The sequence below is a fragment of the Rattus rattus genome, chromosome 18 (genome assembly GCF_011064425.1).
Source record: "Rattus rattus isolate New Zealand chromosome 18, Rrattus_CSIRO_v1, whole genome shotgun sequence".
Taxonomy (NCBI): Eukaryota; Metazoa; Chordata; class Mammalia; order Rodentia; family Muridae; genus Rattus; species Rattus rattus.
Window position 1 is genome coordinate 25147910 of NC_046171.1, and position 12964 is coordinate 25160873.

General features: G+C 41.4%; 1 protein-coding gene and 1 pseudogene across 3 annotated transcripts in view; both read left to right on the forward strand.

The window, feature by feature from the left end:
- The window catches only part of P4ha1 (prolyl 4-hydroxylase subunit alpha 1), a 1160453-nt gene that overhangs the window by 1079712 nt on the left and 67777 nt on the right, over positions 1-12964 (forward strand). The window lies entirely within an intron of this gene.
- LOC116887739 lies at positions 423-525 on the forward strand (annotated as a pseudogene).

Consider the following 12964-nt stretch of genomic DNA (forward strand, 5'->3'; position numbering starts at 1 on the left):
ATATCCCCTTCCTCTCCATGCTCTTTTTCCCTCTATCCTGACCCAGAGGCAGTCTCTATATTCCCACTCCCCAACAAAGTTTGTGGCTTCCTTAGCCTAAGACATTTCCATTAGGTCTTCTAAATCTAAGCACTACTGTTTTGAAAAATTCTATTTATGTCTATATGAAGCAAGTTCTAAAAATAAAATAAAATAAGAAGTCTACAAAGGGAGAAATAGAAAAATTGTGAAAGAGACTTAAATGGGAAGTGGGATGCGGATGAATATGAAGGGACAGGGAAGAGAGAGAATAAATAAGACTAAGGATGTTTGAAAGAGCCATAGGGAAACATTGTTTTACAAGTTTACTTAAAAAATATGCACACACACACACACACACACACACACACACACACACACACACACGCACGTGCACACACTTCCTTTAGAGGCATTGCAGGTGTGGCTATGTCACACATGTGCATTGATACATCTACACTTTGTGTTCCAACCTATGAACAGCTGAATGATTAGCAGCCTAACATTCCCTGAAAAAGCAAACCCGAAATGACCACCAGTCCAGAGCCAAGGGGCACTGACAGGGAGCTAGTTTGAGGCAACTACCATAGTCTAGTATCATGCAGGTTTGGCAGGGTGGAGCATATCCAAGATGACCCCTGCAGGGCACCATTATACATGAACAGAGCACAGCACTCCTGAGGCCACTCCTGAGATAACCCCAGACACTCAGAGACCCCAGGTGCCACTAAGGAGCAAGTAAGCTGTAGAGAAAGTAAAAGAGAAGCAGAAGGATGTGGGCAAAATGAAGAGAGGCAGAACTGAAAACTTGAGCGTACTGAAGAACAGCCTGATGTGAGTAGCTGGTGAAGCCACCTGTGCTGCCACCAGGGGCCACATCTTGGTCTGTGGCCCTGCAGCAGCATGGATCTGTTACCACCAAAGGCCAGGTGGGTGTCCCTGGTTTGGGCTGCTGCCCAGGGACATGTTGATGTCTAAGGCTATGAAGACCTGACCCCACCCCTCACCTGAGGCATCATGGAAGAGCTGGCCCTGAGGGCATGAAAGCCAGAGAGCTGATCTCACCCCTAGCTAGCTGCTGTATTCAGGAGAGCTGCCTATACACAATGTAGGAGTTTCCAGTCAGAGACCTGGTCCTACTCATCTCATATGTGATGGCACAGACGAGAGAGGGAGGGAGGGAGGGCGGGAGGGAGGGGGGGCGGGCGGGAAAGTCAGACAGAGACAGAGAGCTTCCTCCTCCCTCAGTCCCAGTCCTCAACACCAGCAGCAAGCAAGAGCAAAGCTGACCCTGCCCCCTCACCGACAGCAGCACTTAGAAGAAGGGTCCCGGGCCTTGCCTGGACAGTATTGCTGACCCTGGTGGCAGGGTAAACCAGCCTTAAGAATGTGAAAATGGGAGAGCAGGCCCTGCACCTTGCCTGGGCAGCACAGTAGAGCTGTGGCCCTGAGGGTGTGAGTATAGGAGAGCAGGCCCTACCTCTTGTCTGCTGGGCAGTGAAGCTAATGAGGGGCAGATGCCCTCCTCTCTTCCCATCTATGGCAGACAGGAAAGCTGGCCCCAGGGATCATGAAAGTTTCCACTGGCCATGTCATCAGCTACAATACTCAGGAGAGCAGGCCCTGCACCACACCTGGGCAGCAGGGTAGAGCTGGCCCTGGTTGTAGGGGGAGGGGCAGAGAAGATAGGGAATGGGGGTGGGGATTGCTGGTGAGCCAGTCCCAAGGGCATGAGAGCAGAAGAGTCAGATACCTCTCAGGCCTAGATCCAGGGCTTTGAATCAGCCCATACCAACATCTACTACACTGATGAACTGCTAGAATACATAAAGGGGCCAGTCCTGCAGACCCCAAACTATAGGATCTCCATGACGCAAGACGAGAACAGGATACCTGAGAGGAGTCCCACTGAGGTTCCAGTACTGATAGAGTAGCAGAAGTCAGAGGCCGCTTACCAGAAAAAGGAGTCATTGCAATGAACATTTGTCAGCAAAGACATGTGAACAAAAGGGTAAATTGTGGGTCACAGTGACACATCACAACTTCCACAACAAGATTTTTTTTGTGTGTTGTGGGGCACTGCATGGGTGGAGGGTGGGTACAAATGCAGGGGGAGATGACTGGGAGGATTGGGGTTCATGATATAAAATTCACAAAAAAAAATGAAAAGTTTTTAAATTACGTGTGTGTGTGTGTGTACATACTGACACCATACACAAATCCAGGTGATTTCATCAACAAAATAAGACACTACAGCCAACATACATACCTCAATCACAAAGAAAAGGACCCTACTGGGTACTTTTAACTAGCTCCTACTACAGAACTCGAGGAAATAAACTTTAGATTCATTTCTTAGACCAAACTTGTGCCATCTTCTGAAGATAAACCCACATGGGTTTAAAATACAATCTAGATTCCATTCATCTTCAAATGCATTAATAACTGAGTACAGAAGTATTTCTAACTCACTTTTACAGTTTATCTCAGATATATCATAATTGGCTTGGTATATGCCTAACTCTTAAAAATAATATTAATTTTGCTTTTGATAAACCTACAAATGAGGATGATACTATGTCCTTTCATTAAATCACATTTTGTAATAATTGTTTGGTTGCCCGAATCTCCTACCTTACTTTAGCATAGTTTTCATACTTAAAAAGATTCAAAACATTCACTGTCTTTATAAAAGAACTTCATTAATCAGAATAATTTGGATTTTAAAATAATCTAGTTTTTAAGTTAAAAAATGTATTTTAGATCTTACAACTAAAACTGCATGGGTGACATATTTTTTAAAAATGAATGTATATTTCACGTTCACTGGCATCTTGTCTGCAGGCATGTCTGTGAATGTATATTTCACGTTCACTGGCATCTTGTCTGCAGGCATGTCTGTGAATGTATATTTCACGTTCACTGGCATCTTGTCTGCAGGCATGTCTGTGAATGTATATTTCATGTTCACTGGCATCTTGTCTGCAGGCATGTCTGTGAATGTATATTTCATGTTCACTGGCATCTTGTCTGCAGGCATGTCTGTGAATGTATATTTCATGTTCACTGGTATCTTGTCTGCAGGCATGTCTGTGAATGTATATTTCATGTTCACTGGCATCTTGTCTGCAGGCATGTCTGTGAATGTATATTTCATGTTCACTGGCATCTTGTCTGCATGCATGTCTGTGAATGTATATTTCATGTTCACTGGCATCTTGTCTGCAGGCATGTCTGTGAATGTATATTTCATGTTCACTGGCATCTTGTCTGCATGCATGTCTGTGAATGTATATTTCATGTTCACTGGCATCTTGTCGGCATGCACATCTGTGAAGGGGTCGGACCCCCCGGTACTAGAGTGAAGACCGCTGTGAGCTGCCACGTGGGTGCTGGGAAGTGAGCCCAGGTCCTCTGGAAGCTCGGCCAGTGCTCTTAACCACTGGGCCTCTTTCTGGCTCCAGTACTGAATTTTTAATCTAAGCTCTTATAAACAAATATAGTGATTCCCTTTAAAACAAAAAGTAAAAAAAACAAAACAAAACAAAACAAAACAAAAAACCAACTGGATTCAATTTATTGGCTTACTAAGTTTCTACTAAAACAGTAAGTTAAATGTTCTAAAAAGTCCTATAACATACTGGAATATTTGAGAAACCTAAAGTAGTTTAAACTGTCTACCCTAGTTAGAGATACTCAGAGATTTGGGTTTACTCTTTTTACCCCAATTACATAGAAAGCATCAATCTCTAATAATTACAATATGTGCTGCTCTTTTCTGATTATTTAAGGTGTACCACAGTACTGTTAGCTAGAATTTTAAGAAGTAAATAATATCCATATTTTATTACTGGAAAATAGGATATGGACAAATCTGTTACCCCTTCTAGGGTCCCATTTTAAAGAATAAGGTTTAGTTATGCCTATGTACTGGTTTATGGCTTGTTGTTGTTTTGTCAACTCGATACATCTGGGAAGAGAACCTCAACTAAGAAAACACAATTAGACTGGCCTGTAGGCAAGTCTGTGCAACACTTTCTTGGTTAATGACTGCCATCAGAAGGTTCAGCACACTGTGGGCAGGGCCATAAGCAGGAGGTCCTGAGAGGTATGAGAAAGGTAGATGAACATGAGCTTTGAGAGCAGGCCAGTAAGCAATGATCTTCTATGGACTCTGCTTCAGTTCCTGCCTCTGGGTTCCCGATAAACTCTTGCCCAAACTTCCCTCAACAACAGACTGTGATGTGGAAGTATAAAATTAAACTATACCCTTTCTTCTCCAAGTTGTTTTTGGTCATAGTCTTTATCGCAGCAATAAAAACCTAAGTAGAACAGTCTACAGGACATAAAATTCTCCTTACTGACAGGTCTCACTCACCTCTAGTTTATGCCACTACTATTAATATTTGATACATGTGAAAAGAGAATTTTATTAAAAGAAAACTATGTGAACTCTGCATTACTAACAACTTTCTTTTGGAATTAAGTGTTCATTTATTTCCTCAAACTAAAATCTGATATTACACTCTATTATGACTTTTCTATTGCTGTGAAAATGGACTATGATCAAAAGCAACTTACAAGAGAGAAGGCTTTATTTTAGCTTGTATTTCCAAAGGAGATAATAGTCTGTCATGGCAAGAAAGGTGTTGCAACAGGCCAGCAAGGCATAACGCAGGAGCAGAAAGCCAGCTGATCCTATTTTATCTACACACAGGAAGCAGAGAGAATAGGAAGTAAGGTCAATCTATAAAACTTCAACTCATAAGCTTCTGTCAGCAAGGCTCTACCTCCTAAAGGTTCCATAACTTTCCAAAAAGTGCCAACTAGGGACCAATCATTGAAATACATGCGCTTGTGGCGAACATTTTTCATCCAAACTATCACAAACACTAAAATTTATTATCTTAGCACATCATCTAAAAAGTCAACATCTAAAAATAAGTTGTAATAACGTAGATATCAAAGACCAATCTTTTCTAAAAATTAGAGCCAGCCATTCAGCATAAGGTACAGCTATGAAACTGGCCAAGAGATAACCTAAAATTAAAAGGTAAGTTAGTTCAAATATTCTAAATGAATAAAATACTTTATAAGTTACAGCTGACTTTAGACATGGGAAACATGTCATATGTAATTATGCCAGATGCAGGGAGGGGGCAATCAGAGCAGGATCATAATACAGTCCAGGGTTTTTACCAATCTTTTCTCTCAAAACCTGCTTTCCCTGCCCATTCTTCTGCATCAATATCAATACTAGAGACATAAGCCTTCCTAAAACAGGACACAAAGAACATTTGGTCATGCAAGAACTGCAGTGAACCAAGAAAAAGCAAACAAGGGAGGGGAAATTGCAGAGAGGATAATCTATTACTTGAGAGTCACAACTGCCTCATTCTTCCAGAGTGCATACCTGGTCCTGTGGCTTATGAAGGAACTACCTGTTTTCCAGGACTAAAAAGTCATATGAAGACTGGAGCAGGAAGTCTGGGTGGAAACTCAGAAAAGGCACTGAAGAGAGGGAAGCGATAACTCTGCACGCATGTTCCTCTCTAATCCATGCTTATTAAAACTGAGTCAGACACTAATGAAGATATATATTAAGAGTATATATGAAGAGTACCTGTTCTGGGCAGATGGGCAGAGCTTAGATTTAAAGCTTTGAAACCGTGATGAGCCATATTTTAGAATTAAAAACACCCTAGGTGTCAGAATAGTCCATAGAACTGCCAGAACAACCATGATGAATGAGATCAGAATATTCACAAGAATAAAACTCCAATCTCCACAATACCTACCAAACCACCAAAAACAGAATCTGGGAAGAGAAATTTGTGATTCTTATGGGTCAGGAAGAGAAAAAAGGTCAACAAAAAGACTTCTATAAGAAATCAAATATAGAATCAGAAAATGAGAACTTTATCACTAACTAAACGTTCCTCAAAGATGGTATACATGCATTAAATGATCTAAAAGGCTGACTGATTAGAACTCAGTGATTGTACAGAGGCTTGAATACTGCAAGTATAGAGCCAAATTATCTTTGCCATCTTTGATCCTTAAATTCTTGGACCATTTATTGTCCATGTCTGTGTAACATAACATCCTACTAGGTAAATCCATCAAATATCCAATGTCCTACTTAGTTTTCACTATCAACTTGACACAACCTAAAGTCATCTGAGAGGAAAGCCTTCATTAAGCAACTGCCTAGATCAGCCTGGCCTAATTGGAAGTCTTATTAATAGAGAAGGGCCCAGACCACTGTGGGTGGTCTTAGGTTATATTTAAAAAGCTAGGAAAACACGAGCCTGTGTGCAAGCCAAGGAGAAGGCCAGCGAGCAGTGGTTCCTCATGGGTTCTGCTTCAGGTTCTCCCTTGAGTTCCTACCCGAACTTCCCCCAGTGATGGACTGTAGCTTATAAGACAAAACGAACCCTTTCCTCCGTAGGTTGCTTTTGGTCATGATGTTTATCAAAGTAGCAGAAAAGGAAAGTACAGCAGCTAAGAACATCATCGGACAGCAGCTGAGGTGGTTCCCCATCTGGTTGTGTCTCGTCTTATATTCCCACTGAAATGTATCTTGATTTATGACTTCCTTTGGTCTATCACTAAAACATTTCATAAAACTCTACCAAAAACATTTCATAAAACTCTACCACACTGGAACACATGATTTGGGATAACCAAATTTAGTTCCCATGCCATGACCCCTTTAAGGTGAGGGCTGTAGATGTTTTGGTTTGAGTTTGTCTTTTGCTGCTGCTGCTGCTGCTGCTGCTGCTGCTGTTGTTTTCCATCATCAGTATGGGAATAAAAGACAACACAAGGCAGATGCCCACATCCAGACCAGGTGCCAGCATGGGCCTCCTGTTCCATCCACCTGGCGGTGGCATTCCACCTGGCATTCCAATGAGTTCGTCTTCAGGAACCCTAGTTCCTGTGGCTTGCTTGATGTTTTATCTGACCTGGCTGTTTAGGATCCTATTTGTCGAACACTGTTTTTGGTCTGCTTTCGGTGTTTGGTTGAAGGTATTCATTCACTTTGTTTCCTTTGAGAACATTTTGGGTTCTCACTGTTCAGTTTGTTTTGGTTTATGCTTGCTCTTTAAACTCCAAAAATGTATCCAGGTGCTTGAATCTTTTTCCTGAACATTTCTTTCTCTTTTAAATTAACTCCTACTCTAACTCCTATGCTGTTTTATGCTGACTCATCCTGAAATTCTTTATGTCCAAGCCAAAAATTCAATTTTACTTGAAGTGAAGACCTAAATATTATGGGAACTCCTCAGGCTGCTGAGGGTGACTGGAGTTAAGCTCCATCCCTCTTGCTACTAACAATGGGGCAAATAAAAGTATGAAGGGAGGAAAACAGCATGCTTCACAGAAGTGAAATAAGCCAGGTGAAATCTTCAAAATCCCCCACAAAACGTAGCCCACACAGCTAGGAACCAGTACCCACATACACCATTCTACCTCCAAAGATGTGCAGTAGTTGTCAGTGCACGGCCATGGATCAGCAGCAGTCACCAAGGAGATGCAAGTCCCTCCTGGATTTGAGTGTTACAGGAACAGCAAGCTGGAGACAGTGAGCTGGCTGTGGAATCTGACCAAGGCCTGGGCAGATGTAGACAGAGGAGAGTGAAACAGCTCTGGCTGTGTAACTTGTAAAAGAAATGTCACATGAGAGACATTTGAATCAGAAATTCTCCATGAGAACACGGAACAGCTAGTCCAAAGGATACAGGGGAGCAACAACATGAGAACATGAGAATTGGGGGAGCTAACAAAGTCTCACCTATGGATGCAGATAATCTAGGCAAGAACTATGAACACAGGGAAACAAAACTAACAAATTACAAACACAGAGGGGATGAATAAAACAAGTCTTAGACTCAAAAACACAGAATGCCAAGTATAATGATGCCCAACACCCCAGAGAAAGGGCTCTGCAAAGCATGTGGACAGTCTCACACTGAGGACCTCCTCACGGAACTGAATCCTAACAGAAAAAATGGTGTGGAAAGCAGCAAGATGGCTCAGCAGGTAAGGATATTGGCCATCGAGCCTGATGACCGAGTTTAACTCCAGAACTTGCATGGTCCTCTAGCCATGCACAATGACATGCACACACACAAATGAGTAAACAAGTGTAAAAACAGAAAATCCTGAGTCTTAAACAGGAACATCACTTGTCAGGAAAGACATAGCTATTTTCTTTTCATTTCAGAGCCTGGCAGCCTTCACTCTCCCTGCTTATAGACTGGCAGAATAAATAGTGAAAAATTGTTACATTCTCTTAGGCCATCTACCCAGTCACTGCAATCTCCCATCAGTCCAGTGATACTCTTCACAACATTAAAACTAAAGTCTTAAAATTCATTTGGAAGCACAAAGGACCCAAATAGCCAAAGCAATCGTAGACAGAACAAAGCAGGAAGCATTGCAGAGCTCGTCTCAAAGGTCAGAGCAACTCTACAATGCTCAGCCAATGCAGAGAGGCAGACCAGCCGGTGGAGAGCCCAGGCATGAGAACACACAGTCACAGTCGCCTAATTCTTTATACAGCATCAGAAATATGTACCTGAAAAAAGTCTCCAGCAAACAGTACGAGGAAAATCGGATACTTACATGTAGGAGAATGAAACTAGATCTATCTCTCTCACCATGCACATATCCTACAAAGACCTTACAGTAAAGCCTGAAGCTTTAAAGAGAAAAGTGAGAAGACAACAGAGGCAAATTACAAAATAGGGCATAGGCAAGGACTTTCTAAAGAGGATTCCAGCAGCACAGAAAATCACCCAAGAATTGACAAACGGGATTATATGACATTTTAAAACTTGGGTAAGGCAAACCAGAGTGAAGAGACAGGACACAGAATGGGGTATAGGAGGAGGTGTCCTTACCCTGCACAGGTCAGCCATGGTATTAGTGATGGTTTGAATGAGAAATGTCCACATAGCTCAGGTATCTGAGCACTGCAGTCCTAGCTGGTAATGCCTTGCACTGAAAGTGTGTCCATGTGAGCTGTGCCCTGGTCTGGGATGAGGGCCCAGTCAGCACCATCAGCACTAGGATGAAAAGTTAAGTACACTTTCTGCTCCCACGTGCTTGTTGGTCAGCTTGGTGAGCAATGCACACTCTTGGTTAAGAGCAAATAGACACTTCTTTCTTTGTGACCCTCAAACTTACTTCTAACACAAAGAACTGTAAAAATTAAATTTAAAAAAAAACATTTACATCAATAAACAGGTCAAGGAGCTGAACAGAGATTCTCAAAAAAGAGGGGGTGACCAATAAAAATTAAGCTGCTTTGAGAGTCCATCTGAACCCAGTCAGAATAGTTATCATCAAAACACAAACGAACAAGTAAACAAATGCTGGTAATAATCCGGGAATGAGGAACCCTTACACACTGCTGCTGAGACTGTAAACTGACACAACACTATAAAAATCAATGTGGAGGTTCCTCAAAAGTGAAAAACAGCCAATTGAGAGCCTGCCCCACATGTGGCCCATATATATATACAGCCATCAAACTAGATAAAATGGATGAAGCAAAGAAGTGCAGGCTGACAGGAACTGGATATAGATCCCTCCTGAGAGACAGAGCCAGAATAGGGCAAATACATAGGTGAATGCCAGCAGCAAACCACTGAACTGAGAACGGGACCCCTATTGAAGAAATCAGAGAAAGGACTGGAATAACTTGAAGGGGCTTGAGACCCCATATGAACAACAATGCCAAGCAACCAGAGCTTCCAGGGACCAAGCCACTACCCAAAGACTATACATGGGCTGACCCTGGACTCTGACCTCATAGGTAGCAATGAATAGCCTGGAAAGAGCACCAGTGGAAGGGGAAGCCCTTGGTCCTGCCAAGACTGAACCCCCAGTGAACGTGATTGTTGGGGGGAGGGCGGTAATGGGGGGAGGGTGAGGAGGGGAACACCCATAGAGAAGGGGATGGGGATGGGTGAGGGGGATGTTGGCCTGGACACCGGGAAAGGGAATAACAATTGAAATGTAAATAAGAAATACCCAATTTAATAAAGATGGAAAAAAAAACAAAAGAATATGAAGAGTCTTAGCTTTTCTTTGACTCTTCTGACACCAACAACAAAAGTCATTTAGGTTATCTCAAAGGTAAATATATGCTCACAATGATAGTGATTATGGAATGATCCTAAATATAAATATGTTAAGATTTTGTTTTTCAAGAGAGACATATTTTAAGGCTTGCTTATGAATTTTTAGAAACAAAATTTAAGATTCAAATATTATAGCATTTTTAATAATAAAAAAGTAAAAAACAGAACTACCATGTGACCGTGTGAAATATACCAGTTTTGCATTATATACCCAAAGGACTCCATCAACAGACCACAGAGATAATTTTATGTCCATGTTCACTCCTATACTCCCCATAATAAGTAGGAAAAGGAGCCAGGCTAGGTATCTATTAATAGATGGACAAGTGAAGAAACATGTTAAATCTACAGACATACATTGTGGCAATGCATTATGATAAAACACCTCCTACCTTCTAAGACTGGAACTTTTGCTGAGTCCCAATACACCTTGAGGTCACCTACATCTTAAGACTGCTATCCAGATGTGACTCAGGCTTTTTGTTTAATCTGCTTTTAGGACAACAATGTAACAACCTCACTTGCCTTGGATTTCCCATGTAATCAATTTTACAACCTAAACTAACCATAGTTGTAATCTTAAATTATGTCCTCTCTCACACCCCTGACCCAGAACAACCATGTGTATCTCTCACTGAAAGCAAACGCAAAGGAGGAAAGCAATCTTCTCAGATATATAAATGTTCAACACAACATTTAGGTAGTGACTGATGAAAAGTGATGTCATAATACTGTTACTATCTGGGTCAGTTGGAGTCAGCGACTTAATCCCTTGTAAACTTCTGTTAAACATTCCTGTCAAGTATCCCATTCCTCCCCATGTGATGCTTCCCATAAAGTTCAAAAAATACAGACCAGAAGAAGTTCTTTGTTAGGACAACAGAGACGCAGGGAACATAAAGTAGAGAATTCAAATCTGGCCTCACTCTGGGTTAAGTGACTCCAAGGAAAATGCTTTTATTTACTTCTTTAATTGACAATAATGCAAAACTGGTGATTCATTAGTTAAGTTCAGAGTTAACTAATGTATTTAATCCATGCAATGGATGTGGAATTTTATTCAGGCACAAAAAGGAGGGAGGTAAGAAACAACATTCTCAGGAAAATGTATGGAACTAGAGATCATTTAGTACATAAGCCAAAAGCAGAAAAATGCCGAGCTTCTGTTGTATGAATAATCTAGGGTGTGTGTGTACAAAAGACCTATTGTATATGCCTCATTTGTACTAACACAGTAAGTATATTTTCTTAATCCTTAAGACAAAGCTGAATATTACAGCTAAATTGCTGCATATTACAATTCCTGATTGTCCCAAAGACAAAAGGGAATCAGGCTAACAAGTATGATCTGGATGATAGATAGGTTACTGCTGCGGTTTGTAAATCAAATCCAAGCATACTATCTCCAATAGTTGAGAAAGAAGGAAAGAGACAAGCTGTGCAGTCACTGCTGTCCTACTCCTGAGTACAGCGAAAAATAATAGAAGAGGTAAAATAACTTTTTCTTTAATCTTAAGGCTATAGGTCAGATGGCAGTGAACCTGCCTAGCATGAACAAGGCCCTGAAATTCCATTCTTACTATCACAAAAATATTACCATTAATACAAATGCAGGTTTTTAAAAATGCAAACGGTGCCAATAAGAATGGTACAGAAGCGGTAGAGCTACAACACAATCTCTATACCTAACGCACAGGGAATACCTCCAAGGGGGCAGAAGAATGTAGGAGCCAGAGGTCCTGGACATTTGCAAGAGTCTTCTAGACATGGCAGGGAAACTCCATCCATAAAATCTCAACAACCTGGTTGTCTAAATAGACCCAGTACAATGACAGTGCCAGCTGCCATCCAGTGAGCAGGAAGACTTCACAAGGCCCCGTACCTAGATGAAGAGCTATAGACAATTAACTGTTGCTGAGAGGAAATCCGTCTTCTCCAGGGAGGAGCCCCTGATAGGTTATCTTATTCTAACTACAGCCCTAAACATATATACATAAGAGCACCACTAAATTGGACTCAGCAGGATGTATTTATATACACATACATTCATACATAATTAAAGAGGAGGTTGGGTGGGGCTGGAGAGGTGCTCAGTGGTTAAGAGCATTGACTGCTCTTCCAGAGGTCCTGAGTTCAATTCCCAGCAACCACATGGTGGCTCACAACCATCTGTAATGGGATCTGATGCCTTCTTCTGGTGTGTCTGAAGACAGCTACAATGTTCTGAAATAAAAATAAATAAATAAATAAATAAATAAATAAATAAATAAATAAATGGTCATGAATTTAAGAGGAAGTGGGTTTGAAAAGACATGAAAGAGTTGAAGGGGGAGAGATAAGGAAAGAAATTATATTGCTTCATTCCTTCTTTAAAAGAGGAACAAGCATACCCTTGGCAGGGAATAGAGGCAAAGATTAAAACAGAGACAGAAGGAACACCCATTCAGAGCCTGCCCCACATGTGGCCCATACATATACAGCCACCCAATTAGACAAGATGGATGAAGCAAAGAAGGGCAGGCCGACAGGAGCCGGATGTAGATCTCTCCTGAGAGACACAGCCAGAATACAGCAAATCCAGATATCGTGTACCCTTCGCTGTTTTACAATGAACTACGCTGGAACAAATGCCTTTGCTCCATGTCTTACAAAAGGGAGACCCTTTTGGCTATAACTTAGTAAGTCAACTATGTACTAAACTACTTATCACGAAGTCTAGTCACAATTCACTATTGATGAAAAACTGAAAGCCATTTCCTCACCAGCATTTTTTAAGTGTAAGTGGCACTGTT